This window comes from Thermobia domestica, chromosome 6, assembly GCF_964235325.1.
Source record: "Thermobia domestica chromosome 6, izTheDome1.hap1.1, whole genome shotgun sequence".
Lineage (NCBI taxonomy): Eukaryota > Metazoa > Arthropoda > Insecta > Zygentoma > Lepismatidae > Thermobia > Thermobia domestica.
Genome location: NC_137459.1, coordinates 130118200 through 130130633, shown reverse-complemented (window position 1 = coordinate 130130633; position 12434 = coordinate 130118200). Strand labels below are relative to the sequence as shown.

The window sequence follows — 12434 nt, the reverse complement described above, 5'->3', positions numbered from 1 at the left end:
TCTGACTAGCAGGCATTCCTAGTCAGGTGACGCTGCTATCGCCTGGACAGGTTCATATTAGGGATGGCCAGACGGATTCGGATCCCGGATCCGGAATTTTAGATCTTGGATGGGGATCCGAAGTTTCGGATCTTTTTTATTAGAATTTTTATCTAACTCAGTGGGAAGACAATTCAATTTAAATGACAAGAGATTACATCAAAATCTCACTTTCACATTTTTCGGGGTTAGACCACTGTTGCGCACACTAGAGACCTGCACGGGCCGGGCCTGGCCCGAAGCCCGGCCCGCGGGCCGACTCTGTTATTTCTTTGGGCCGGGCCGGGCTTGGGCGGGCCGACACTGTTATTTTTTTGGGCCGGGCCGGGCTTGGGCTGGCCGACACTGATTTCTCTTCAGGTCGGGCCGGGCTGGGGCCGATCAATTGCAATTCATTTACAATTATTGACTTTCGTTAAACGGTAATTGGAATAAAGCCAAACGTTGAAGAAGTGTGTCCGTGAAAAATGTTACAAAGAATGCTATAGTTATTTACAGTTTGTGTTGCTTAGCGGCTCCACTTACACTATAGAGGATTGAAGGCATTATGCGGTAAATTGAGCTCCGACCTTGCCCTTCACTGAACTCCAAATATAAAATGAAGGGGTGGGAATATTTGGCCTGTCGCTAAACAATATTGCCATCTTCACTTTATGCTAAAAATCAATAAAGTTAGATTTGTGTTACAGGGAATGGAGTTTTTGTTCTCTTGATCACTGGCAAAGTTCTAGGAGGCAATGGTACCATTCGAGAGGCAAACGTCAAGTTGTGAACCAGAGTTTAGAAAATGTTTCTGAGGCTTAGGTCAAATTTAGAACTAAATTTTGAGAAAGATTGGGGCTCGAGCTATTTTTTTAAAAAATTATCGGGCTGGGGTCGGGCCAAAAACTTTTAAAATTTATCGGGCCCGGGCCGGGCTTGGGCCAAGAATTTTGAAAAACTTATCGGGCCGGGCCGGGCTCGGGCCGAAAATCTCCAAAACTTTTCGGGCCCGGGCTGGGCCGGGCCTAGGTACGTTCAGGCTGGATTGGGCTCGGGCCGAAAAATTCGGCCCGTGCAGGTCCCCATCATTTAGTCTTTCGTATATCTTTAAACTCACTACAAGTATACCACTTGCATCTCAAGTCAGTAGTTGTATAGATCTACCTTTTGTTATATATTAATCGAGTTAGGATTAAAATTCGATTGTTTGTGAGACCTATGATAATATTTTCCAGATTGAGTTATAACGCAGAAAAACTGCATAGTAATGCTGCATATTTTCTTTGTACCACATTGGAAATTAGTGTAGTCTATCTTATACAGTCGGCTCTTATGATTAATCCAATGATCTGAACTCCTGCAGCTTTACGCTAAAATCATGAATGTCTTTGAATTTTCGTAATCATTTCTTTCTTTTTTATTATTATTATTATTATTACGAGCAAAATAAATATCATAAGTGATATTTTACATAATACATACAGACGCAAATCAGTCAGTTTATAGCAAAGCTATTACATCTCTAAGACACTGGCGGTCTCAGAACAAAATTCATGGCTTTCCCATAAAATCTTAAATCTCTGTATATAAAAAGGGCAAAGTCCTGAGTGACTAAGTGACAGGTCACCGTACAGGCCAAACCGCTTAAGCTAGAAACTTGAAATTTGGACAGTATATAGGATCTGTGGCGTAGGATACCACTAACGAAGGACTTTGGGAAATTCGTCGAGGAAGGGGGAAATGGGGTGGAAAATATTTCAATAAAATGGCCATATCTCCGAGATTCTTGATGTTAGATACTTCAAATTTGAAATTTGGCTTTTTCATTGAAAATAATTTGACATGTGTTTCAATGTTTTTTGATGTTTTAGTAAAAAGGAAAAGAAAAGAGATGGAAAGGGAAGAGGGTGGGAATTGTAATTATTATAACATGTCGATATCTGGGAACCTCTGAAGGTTGGGAGCATAGAATTTAGTATTTGGACTTTTCATTTGAAATAATTCGATATGTACAGTACTTAAGCGTTGTTTGATGTATGTCTTAGAAGAGAAGAAAAGAGGTGGGAAGAAAAGGTATTTATATCTTGAACAAAAATTCGTTATGTTTGCAGGCGTATGATGTGCGAGGCCATAGACCGAGCAAATGTGTGGGCAGCCCCCACGTACTCGCACTGAAATTCGGTATATCTCGGGATACCAGAATGTTGCTACATACAACTTGATATTTGAACTGAGATTCGGTATGGTTGTACGTTTACGAGGTGCGAGGCCGTAGGCCGATCAAATGAGATATCAGATGGTCCAAGAGCGAATCCCCAGACATTTCTTTTTAAATTGATTATGATTAGAGGCTTTTGTGGTGCGAGGCCGTAGTAACGGGGGTCTAGTGGCGAAGCCCCCAACTAGCCGCAGTCTAATGAGTATATAAATGTATTTGCGTAATGACTGGAAATTGCATGTATCCCTGTGGACAAAATTGCAAGTAGCCACGAGAAATGACAATCCTTTAAAATAAAAAAAAAATTTAAAAAGCCAACAAAATGTACTCTTGAATGAGTTGTATATTATGTTTGCGCAGGGGCGAATCCAGAACGGACTGCTGGAGGGGGCGGAGGGATTCTTAGGGTGGCGGTTGGGGATGCTAGCAGTGAAAAATTACTTAGATGATCTGAAATTGCCACAAATTATTACTAAAGTACACTGTTAATGGTGCCACTGGGTAGGGCGAACGACTTTTCGCCCTCCCCCTGGATCCGCCTATGTGTTTGCATGAATGATATAGCTCCTTACACAACCTATGCAGACTTAATAGTAGTGGATTACTAATTATAAAGATACGTGTCTCTGCTCGAGGCTGCATATGGTATTTTGTATACACATACAGGTACATTAATACAATTCTTAATACTAACTGGGGTGGTACGGTCACAAAGAAACGTATTTTTAAAGAAAGAAAAAAAAAAGCTAATCAAGAGCAAGAAAAGGAAGTTGCTCCTTAATTTGATTCGATCTGTATTTTATGAGCTGTACTATTAGCTATGGCCTAGCCCATCACGACAAGGAAATGGCCTCATTCAGTGACCACAATAACTCAGAAAGAATTAGGAAAGTAAGCAGAGTGAGCCTAATGAAGAAGTTTGGGCTTGAGACTGTTTCATCCCAGCATTTGACTAGTGTTACAGAAAACAAAGGACAAATTTCTATCAGGACGTCTGCTTTAAAAAAGATTTACTACATTCTCGATCGAGCATTTCCACTAGAATCGAATCTGACAGTGAGACTGCTCTCACCAAAGTCGACAGTTTTAGTCAATCAAATTTGGTGTAATTGTAACATATTAAAGCACAAAAACCACATATCAACAGAATGAAGGGAACGCAAGGCTGTCTCACGATCACATACCAAGTGTCTTAAAATCATATTTTAAGCATAGGATTGAAAATCACTTTGTCAATAATTTCGAAAACTTTGCTGATTCGGAACACCCGAATTTTCTGACACGGAGTTTCGGATCCGGATCCAAAATCCGAAATTTCGGATTCGGATCCAAGATCCGGTTTTTCGGATTCGGATCCAGTGTCTGGATATCCGGACCCAAAAATATCCGGATCTGGCCATCCCTAGTTCATATCGATAGCAAGTAGGTGGCCATAATGTTCTGGCTGGTCAGTGTATAAGCTACAGTTTATTAGGACTCGTGAACGCAAGGGACGTAGGCTATATATTTCTCCTTTCCATCTTGTTTAGTTTGGTCCAATTTGTTTTAGTATTTTGTTCACAGTGAATTATTAAAGTGCATTTTCAAACGAATATTTTTCCAAAATTGTGACGTCACTATATTGTTCCCGTACCAGGAATGGTCACCAAAATGTTCCAATTCCACACAAAAAGTCTTTTTACTGTGTGCGGCTGCTGTGTTACTGAGATTTTAACTCATCCATCAGCGTTTACTACGTAAATGAGAGGTTTGAAACAGTGACGCCAGATATGACGTAATATTGAAAATTGCCCAAGGATGCCAAGGTGGCATCAATCTGAATCTGCAAAAGGACATTCTATTTTATAACAAAAAGCAAAGAAAAAAACTTTATACCACATGGTACGGTTCCCCCCAAATCTGCCCGACTATTAAAATCTGCATCCTTAAAATCTCAAGACTTCTCATCAACTTCAATCCTATAATAACAATAATAATAATAAAGACTTAACAGGATATAGGTTACTGCACAGAACTACGAGATTTAGAGGTGCAAGAAGAACTTCGATGGAACAGTGCCTTATCTTCTTTATACAGGAAGAATCAACAGTGATGTAGTACACCTTGCAACGTTAGTTTTCCGAAAGGATCCATGTTGAGGATGACAATAACCTCTTGCCGAAACGTTCAAAATAGAAGCATAGTCTGGCTGTTTCGGAACGTAGAACTTTAGTAAATGTTTAATTCGCATCATATCAAGTCGTCTTTTAACAATATCATTGGCACTGTCATGACAGTATAATATTGAAATGGAAGTAACGTAGGTAAATGTGGAAATAAATTGCAATGCGATCCTGAAAAATGAGCAACTACATTAATTTGCAAATATGCTTTTAGCCGGTATATGATACTTGGCAGGAGTATCAGCAGGATTGAAAAGGACAATATCAGCATTGAACAAAATTAAGTATAAGAGTTCAGTTAAAAATGATTTTGTTGAGTTTTCAGTCTCAGTTGATGACTACTTGTTCATAAACTCTTTTGCTTTTTAACATTAACCATGCAAATATGACCCGCCCTGGAAAAATTTAACTGCATCCCAGAAAGCATAACACGCATTCAAATGTGTTTACACTGTTACAACCAATTAACGCGAATATTTTCACAGTTTTGAAATTGAAATGACTAGAATTCAATATAAACTCATCATTCCAAACCACAATCGTTGAAACAGCAATCTACCTATAGATCAATCACACAACTTCCAAATCTGTTGGAAAAATCACGATTTCTGGAGCCTGTGAGTTGAATAACGTCTCTTCGCTATTCACTTCGTGAGCTCCGGTAATCATTGAACTGCCAAATAACAAACAGCCTCATAAAATATACCAAACAAATATACATTATGCAGAACCATTACACAAAAGTCCGAACACTGTAACAACAGACCAAAGAGTTTAAATCTGATCCGTACGAAGTTTCCTGATTAAGACCTATCACCAGTCACTGGAAGGGTCGACATGTACAGTGACAAGAAAGAATTTTGGATTTTAAGGGTTACTGCACCATTCATGAAGAAAAGAAATTTTATCTTACAATTAGGTATCTTTCAGAAGGTTGCTCAGCATGGACCTGGCAGGCAATCTTTAATGTAATGCATCCAGGTTAGTGTTTAGATCGTAACATTCACATGAAATGACTAACTTTGTTAAGTAGGTATTATACAGCATGTCCATAAAAATACTATCAGTTTAAAGTGGTATTACGTCGCTTTAGATAATCGAATTTAAATGAAAATGTCACATTTGATTCTCCTTTTACTATACCCTATAGACATTGAATGGGAGGCTTCCGCACTTGTTCCACAATTCCTGCATTGACAGATGGTTTCCCTGAATGGCCTTTCCTTTGATAACATATGCAGCCACGATTCACAAAATCACGGTACCACTTCAAAATTGACGTATGCGTAGGAGCTTGAAGTTGAAACCTTTGCCTAAAAGCACGCTGAACCTGCACCAGACTCTGCATGCTGTGATATTCCAAAACTTTGGGTGATATCAATAAAACGGAGAAGTTACTCATTACGCCCAATTTTGTAGTAGTTACTCGCATTGGTATCAATAAAAAGAGAACTAAGCACTAGTCGTCTCGGCTGACCTCGGAGAAGCCCCGCCCTTTTGAAGTAACCACACCTCTATTCTCGAGCCGAGTAACTACTCCGCGTTTGATATCAATAAAAATCAAGACTCCTCTGTGATGCTAGTAACTTCTCCAAATTTGTGGAGCAAGCTAAATAGGTGACTCCGTGCGAAATGTGGCAGAGTATATGATTGTTTTACTACGTAGAAAAACTTATAAACTGCATAGAAATGTTGGAAATGGAGATTACAAAAAGCATTATAAGTTTATGAAAGAAAATGTAGTGATTAGCACATTTTTTAAGGAGAATCAACCGAAATTCGGGGTGATGGACTACGTAATGATGAAAAGATGCGGGTTTTCTTCAAGGGCGCCGATCCTGTGGGGGCCCGGGCTCCCCAAAGCTCATGTGGGCTCCCTATTGTATTTATGAATATACAATATTTGGCATAATTAGAGTGCAATTTGTCTTAAAATCCTGATATATATATACCTTCTGCATCTGAATGCACCCCCCCCCCCCCCAAATTTACAGAGAAATCGGTGCCCTTGGTTTTCTTGCGTTACGTGAGTGATCCGGGATTCCAGGTCGGAATGTCAGGGGATTCTGGTGTGGCTCAAAGTACTGTCTATGACTACCTGAAAATGGATTGTTTCCGGAAGTGTGCGTAATATACAAACAGCAAAGGCAGAGTGTCAAGAACAATATACATTTCCGCGTGCTATCGGAGCACTTGACCATACACAAGTGGCATTAAAGAAACCTAGTATTTTGGAGACTAATACGTTAATAGCAAGAGCTAATTTCGTGGCTAAGCGGTTGGCGTACATGCCTTTGGCATAGGAGACCCGCGTTCGATTCCCGGCAGGAGCTCATGTGGTTTGGATTCCACGTTAATCAGTGGGCTCTGTCTCATATAGGCACCGTACTGAAAAGGACGTTAAACTAATAATCAACTCAACTCAACGTTGATAGAAAGGGTGTATACATGAGAATGTATTTTGTTTATGTCAAGGCGAAAGGGGACACGTATGGTGTGGAAAATGCAATCAGATGGACGTGATTTATGACGTGGGTGGCTGGACTTTTTTAAAAAGAAAACAAAGGAGCCAAGTGTCTGATTTCGTTCTTAAAGCCAAACAATCTACAAAGACCTTGGACAACACGTGATATGCGCTTGTCGTGTTAATCTTGATATTGCTGGATTCCAATCAACATCCATCAGCTCAAATAGGTTCATTCCCATGGTTTCAGTATTACTTTCTTCTTTCCCGTTTTTTATTTTTGTTTTATTCTCGCTCGAATATTAAAGATTCTATTTTGGATTTGTGTCTCAGTCGTAGATGTATTCGATATTTCGTTGCATTTCACTGTAATTACCTTCAAAGTTTCGGCTTTCCTTCGTTTACTTTCTGGTAGCTGTGACTTTAAAAGTACCACTGGAAACTCTTTTAAAATATCCACAAATGCACTTTGGTTGAAGCTATCGTTGCTACTTGCCCGTTTCATGGCTTTTAAGATACTACGCCATAGGTTAAAAACAACGAAATGACTGCGCGATGAATGGGAGAAATGAGTAATCACTCCTTTTATTGATACGACTCAGTGCTACGTGCAGAGGAAGCGCGAGTAAACGTTCATAAATCTGGAGCAGACTAGACCTGAGTAGTGGCTTGTTTTATTGATACGAAATTGAGGGAGGAGATTACTCCAGGTGTAGTTACTCCGATTCTCGAGCAGGACTTCTCAGGAGTAGTTACTTATTTTTATTGATATCACCCTTTGTGCTTGTGGAGTCGTCATAACTCCTTAAAACTTATCTTTTAGTAACAACACAACACAACGAAAGGAATAAATTTATGATAGAACAGTACGGCATAATAGTACAAAAACACAAAAGCTTCCCAAGTAATCTCCAGCAGGAACAGCCACTACCTACTAAATATCCAACAATGGACCCATATCGACTAATCACAAAGTAAACATGGTTGAATTTACTTTTTCTGTATTTGACCCCGTCCATTATTGGCATGCATAAAAATATTTGAGTTTTACTTTCAAATGTGGTGAATTTCATTTAAATATGAGTATGCAAAGCAACGTAATACCACTTTAAAGCATGATAGTACTTTTATGGACACGCTCTATATGTATTTCTAAGCTTGTACGACTTACTTGCATACATTCTTCTAATATAATGTAAAGAGAGAAAAAAATAGTCTCCATTATTTCAGTTATACATTATTAATTTCAAAGAGGTCTCTTATGCACTAAATCACCAAACTAGTTACAAAAAAATCTACCCTTACTTTTTTTTTTTTTTTTTTTTTTTTTTTTTGTTTAATAAAAGGAATCAATCTTCCCAAAGCTCCTGTTTTAAAATAAGTAAATAAATAAGGTGAAACCACCGCCACAACAAAATGCTATTCCACTAAACCGAACCTCACTGCATGCCTTCAAAGCTATCCAACAACACAAAAGCTCCGATTATTCAAGCAAATGAAAAATAAATAAGACGTAACAGCCGCCACAATCAAATCTACATCACTAAACCGAAACACAACACATGCGCCTACAGCTTCCCAACAACCACACAAACATCTGTAACTTACGGTCACAGGGTCCTTGATTGAAATTACGCCTCTAGGTAAAAATGGAAGAGCACATACTCTGCAAATAAACTGCATTGATTAACATCTTCACTGATTATGAAACAAGCTCGAAATATTACGATTATACAGCATTGTTATAGTTTCAAGCTTAAATTCATGTTGCTTATTCTTTAACATATCTTAACGTAATTAAACACAAACACATGAACTACCTTTAAGAAAAGGTGAAACAGTAGTTAGCTCAACTAACTGAGAACAAAAATTGTCAATACTCAAATTCCGAAGATTCAACGAATTGAGGAGGAAAAAATGAGAATTGGAAACGAAAATAGTTTTCTGGCCATGTTAATTTTATATTGTTTTAGATCAAAGCATCGTAGTCAACTTAATCTATTTCTCTAGTTTTCTTCAATTTTCAATTGTATTCTTATGTAATGTATTAAATTGATTAACTTATGCCTCGGTTAGAATTTCTAAAATCCAGATTAACCTTTGAACGTAGTACAGGGTTGATTTTTGTTAGACATTTTATTTATATCGACTTTTAAATCAGTTTACTTTTTTTTTTTTTAATTTTAAATTAATTCTCCCTTTTTAAAACGGGAAAAAAAAATTAAAACGTGGTTTCCTGTTTTAAATTGGAAACTACAGGGGTGGGGGTCTCGTTTCTTTTACTACCAGCAGTTATTTAATTTTAAAGCAGTCTCTTTCCTTCTCTAGTGTGGTGTCCACTGATGAAATCTTGCAAGGTTATCAGCCACTGAATGGTGGATATCACATGGACATACGCTTAACTGTATTACGGAGTTGTTTAAGGATTCTACTTTGTCTTTGAAAGGTGAAAGAATATTTTCTTTTCATTTTGCACAACCTAAGATTCGGAACCGTAGCCTCTAAGTCAATCTTTCTGGTTAAGGATCCTAATCAGTAAACAATTAATATATGCACATATAAAAGAGTGTTACTTACCACTTTATACGAACTGGAAAAGATATCGCATTGCATCGACAGCGGATATATTTCTTAAATGTTAAGTTTATAAAATGAATACTTTTTTCCCCACTATTTTAACATCTCTCAACAACAAATACCAGTATCCTTTCCTTTGAAATTGTAACGTTATTCAGGATAAACATCAACGTGAACTGTACATGAATATACGTATCTGATTTTAAATTACTTGCACTGAATATGACAAAGAAAATAGCACAATATGTAATATGTCTTAGTAGTAAGGTGTATCTAAGCAATGATGATATCCTTTCAAAAATACTTATCAATTTTATTTTTATATTTTATGAATGTTTCAGTTGCGCTAAAAAAACTACGGCAGTTTCACGACACGCACAACTCTGAACTAAAAGTTTTGAGCACTGAATGTTAAAGTGCACTCAAGCCTTCTCTGAGTCTCCCGCACAGTATAAAATGAATAAATCAAGTTCACTGTCAAAATTCTTCACCCGTAAATTTTATTCTAAAAAACAGGTTTAAATCTCCATAATTAAATACTATCTATAGTACGAACTAATATCTCACTTGCATTCGATTAAGCTCTCAGAATTATCAGAAATACTGCATTATATTTTTAAGCAAAATCAATTAACCCTGCTACACTAAACTTTTCATATAATTAATATTTAAAACCAAATTGTACTGAATATTGACTTTTAATTTTCACTCATATTCTATTGTTCATTTGAGCTACAATATAAATTAATTTTACCGAAAGGCGATCGTCCATTCTGTGCAACCTCCTCCTGCAGTCATATAATACATAACATAATCAACTATCGGTTTAACTCAGATTCAAGTTACATCCAGCCTCTTTAACATAGCTACTTGAAGAAATGTGAGAGTAAAGTCGAAAGAAGCACAGTGCTGACTATATAACATCAAGGGGCCACGGAGACTCAGTGGTAGAGCGTTCACCTCTGGTGTGTGGGGTCCCTGGTTCGATCCTAGCTGGAGCCAAGATGATTTCGTGGTGGACAAGCGCCGCGCGCGTGGCTTTTCTGTGGGTTCCTCAGTTTCCTCCCACTTCATTCATTCATCTCTCATCATCGCCGCCTCCTTTAGCCCACACAGTATAACCATGAGATGTAAAACTCAAAGATTTCATTTTTATACCATCTCATGTATGTGCCGAAGTCTAGCAAGTGTGGAAACTTATCTCCACCCAACACTTGGACTTCATATGGTTTATTACGAATGAGAACCTCTTACTTTGTTTTTGGTAGAATACCAAAGGAATTTCTTAATTTCTGTGTAGGCTACCCTTGCGCCTTCTGCACTGAATCCAATTTTGCATTAATAACATAATCTACGACTAAAAATTATTAATCGTTCTCGAGTTATGTTTGCGTTCGCATTTCTCCGACAAATTGTGGGCTATCCACGAGACCCACAGGAGGTTTTTCTAGACACTGATTAGTCTATATGTTTGTTCAATTTTAGTGTAAAGCATCACCTCCCGAAAGCTTTTGTTGTTACTTCCAAAGGCACTGTATGCAAGGCCCAAAATGTAATGGAAACAAGTTTGTGAAAAATCCAGGTCTTTCTTAAGAAAGAAAAAAAGTAATGACATTTATAGCCATAATCCTACTTAAAATACTAAGCATTCATGTTCTATAGTAAACATAATTTACTGAATTTCCTTGTCTCACAGACGAAACCCGTGAAGCCTAATCCGCGTTTCGAGGGACAAACACACTTTGCATCATTGATACCAACTTATATAATGGACTCCTTATGACTTGAAGTCCAAGAGAACACGAAAAATAAAAATTGAATTATACAAAAATATATTAATCCTTAGATATCTAAAATGAAGCGAACAGAACTACTGTACGCAAAACAATGATTAATGTGAAGTAGATTTTACGTCTAAGGCAGCATATTACAAGTGCCAAAATCGCAAACAAATTACTTTTAATCGCACATAAATTAGTACACACGCACATTTAAGTACAGTAACACAAACTGAATTCACAAACAAAATCAAATACACAAGTAACAATTTTATCTGTTATGACTTAAAGAACTTTGCGACCTTAGTTTGGTTTGACTGTTTTTATACGGCCATCGAAATTTGTGAAATACGTCATTAATAACATTTTCAGGGATTTAATAAACCTTCTTAAATTTTCAACCATTTCGGAAACTTCACGTGAGCTGGGCGGTTGCTCTTACTTTACTTCATCGTCTATCTCGTCTTAATCTTTATCATCGGATGGATTGCGTTTCTACGTCTCTCTTCCGTACGGCTGCTTCTGGATAACCGAAAACCAGTCGAAACTACATTTTTCAGTTTGCAATCTGCTCAACACTAGTAATTATTGTACCATATTAGCCCTACATCGAATTATGCCAAGTTTCATAAAGCAAAAATATGAGATTTATTAAATTCTACGGAAAGTATATCATAAATGATTTTGTAATTACTAATTGTATACTGATGTTATTCTTGACTTTTCTGCGTCTTTTTAAGCAGATGACAGTGATATTCCTATCATATCTTACCCAAGACACTCTATGTTGCCATCTACTATCCTTTATCCAGAAGTAACATAATCAGACTTTAAACTATGATATAAAAAGTAAATGAAATGAAATTTTTCAGTTTAACGTCCCACCATTACGGCCTTTAGGAGACAATGATTAAAGCAAGTGAATGATGATGGAAGAATTAGTGGAATGACAATGTGGGAGGAAACGAGAGTACCCAAGAAATCCACGGACACAATGTTATCCACCACAAACATACTTGGCCGAGGATCGACTCAGGGAATCCATGTACCAGAGGTAAGCGCTCTACAAATGTGCCACCCTGTTCCCCTGCTATATATATATATATATATATATATATATATAAAAAGACAGTAGAACTGCAAAGAGGGAGACACAATTGGGGAGGGATGAAAACTCCAACAAGCACGTTCTAATTCAAACAAACGAACTTTAC

At 37.5% G+C, this 12434-nt stretch overlaps 1 protein-coding gene across 5 annotated transcripts in view; it reads right to left on the bottom strand.

Annotated features, from left to right (window-relative positions):
• The window catches only part of LOC145688206 (carboxy-terminal kinesin 2-like), a 233128-nt gene that overhangs the window by 215276 nt on the left and 5418 nt on the right, over positions 1–12434 (bottom strand). Inside the window, exon 2 of one of the 5 annotated variants that reach the window (XM_081762095.1) lies at positions 8474–8531. The exons of 3 other annotated variants lie outside the window; for them this stretch is intronic. The gene's annotated coding sequence lies outside the window, so the exon portion shown is untranslated. Of the gene's footprint in view, positions 1–8473; positions 8543–12434 lie in introns of all 5 variants that reach the window. One more of the 5 variants, XM_081762096.1, reaches the window with a different exon arrangement.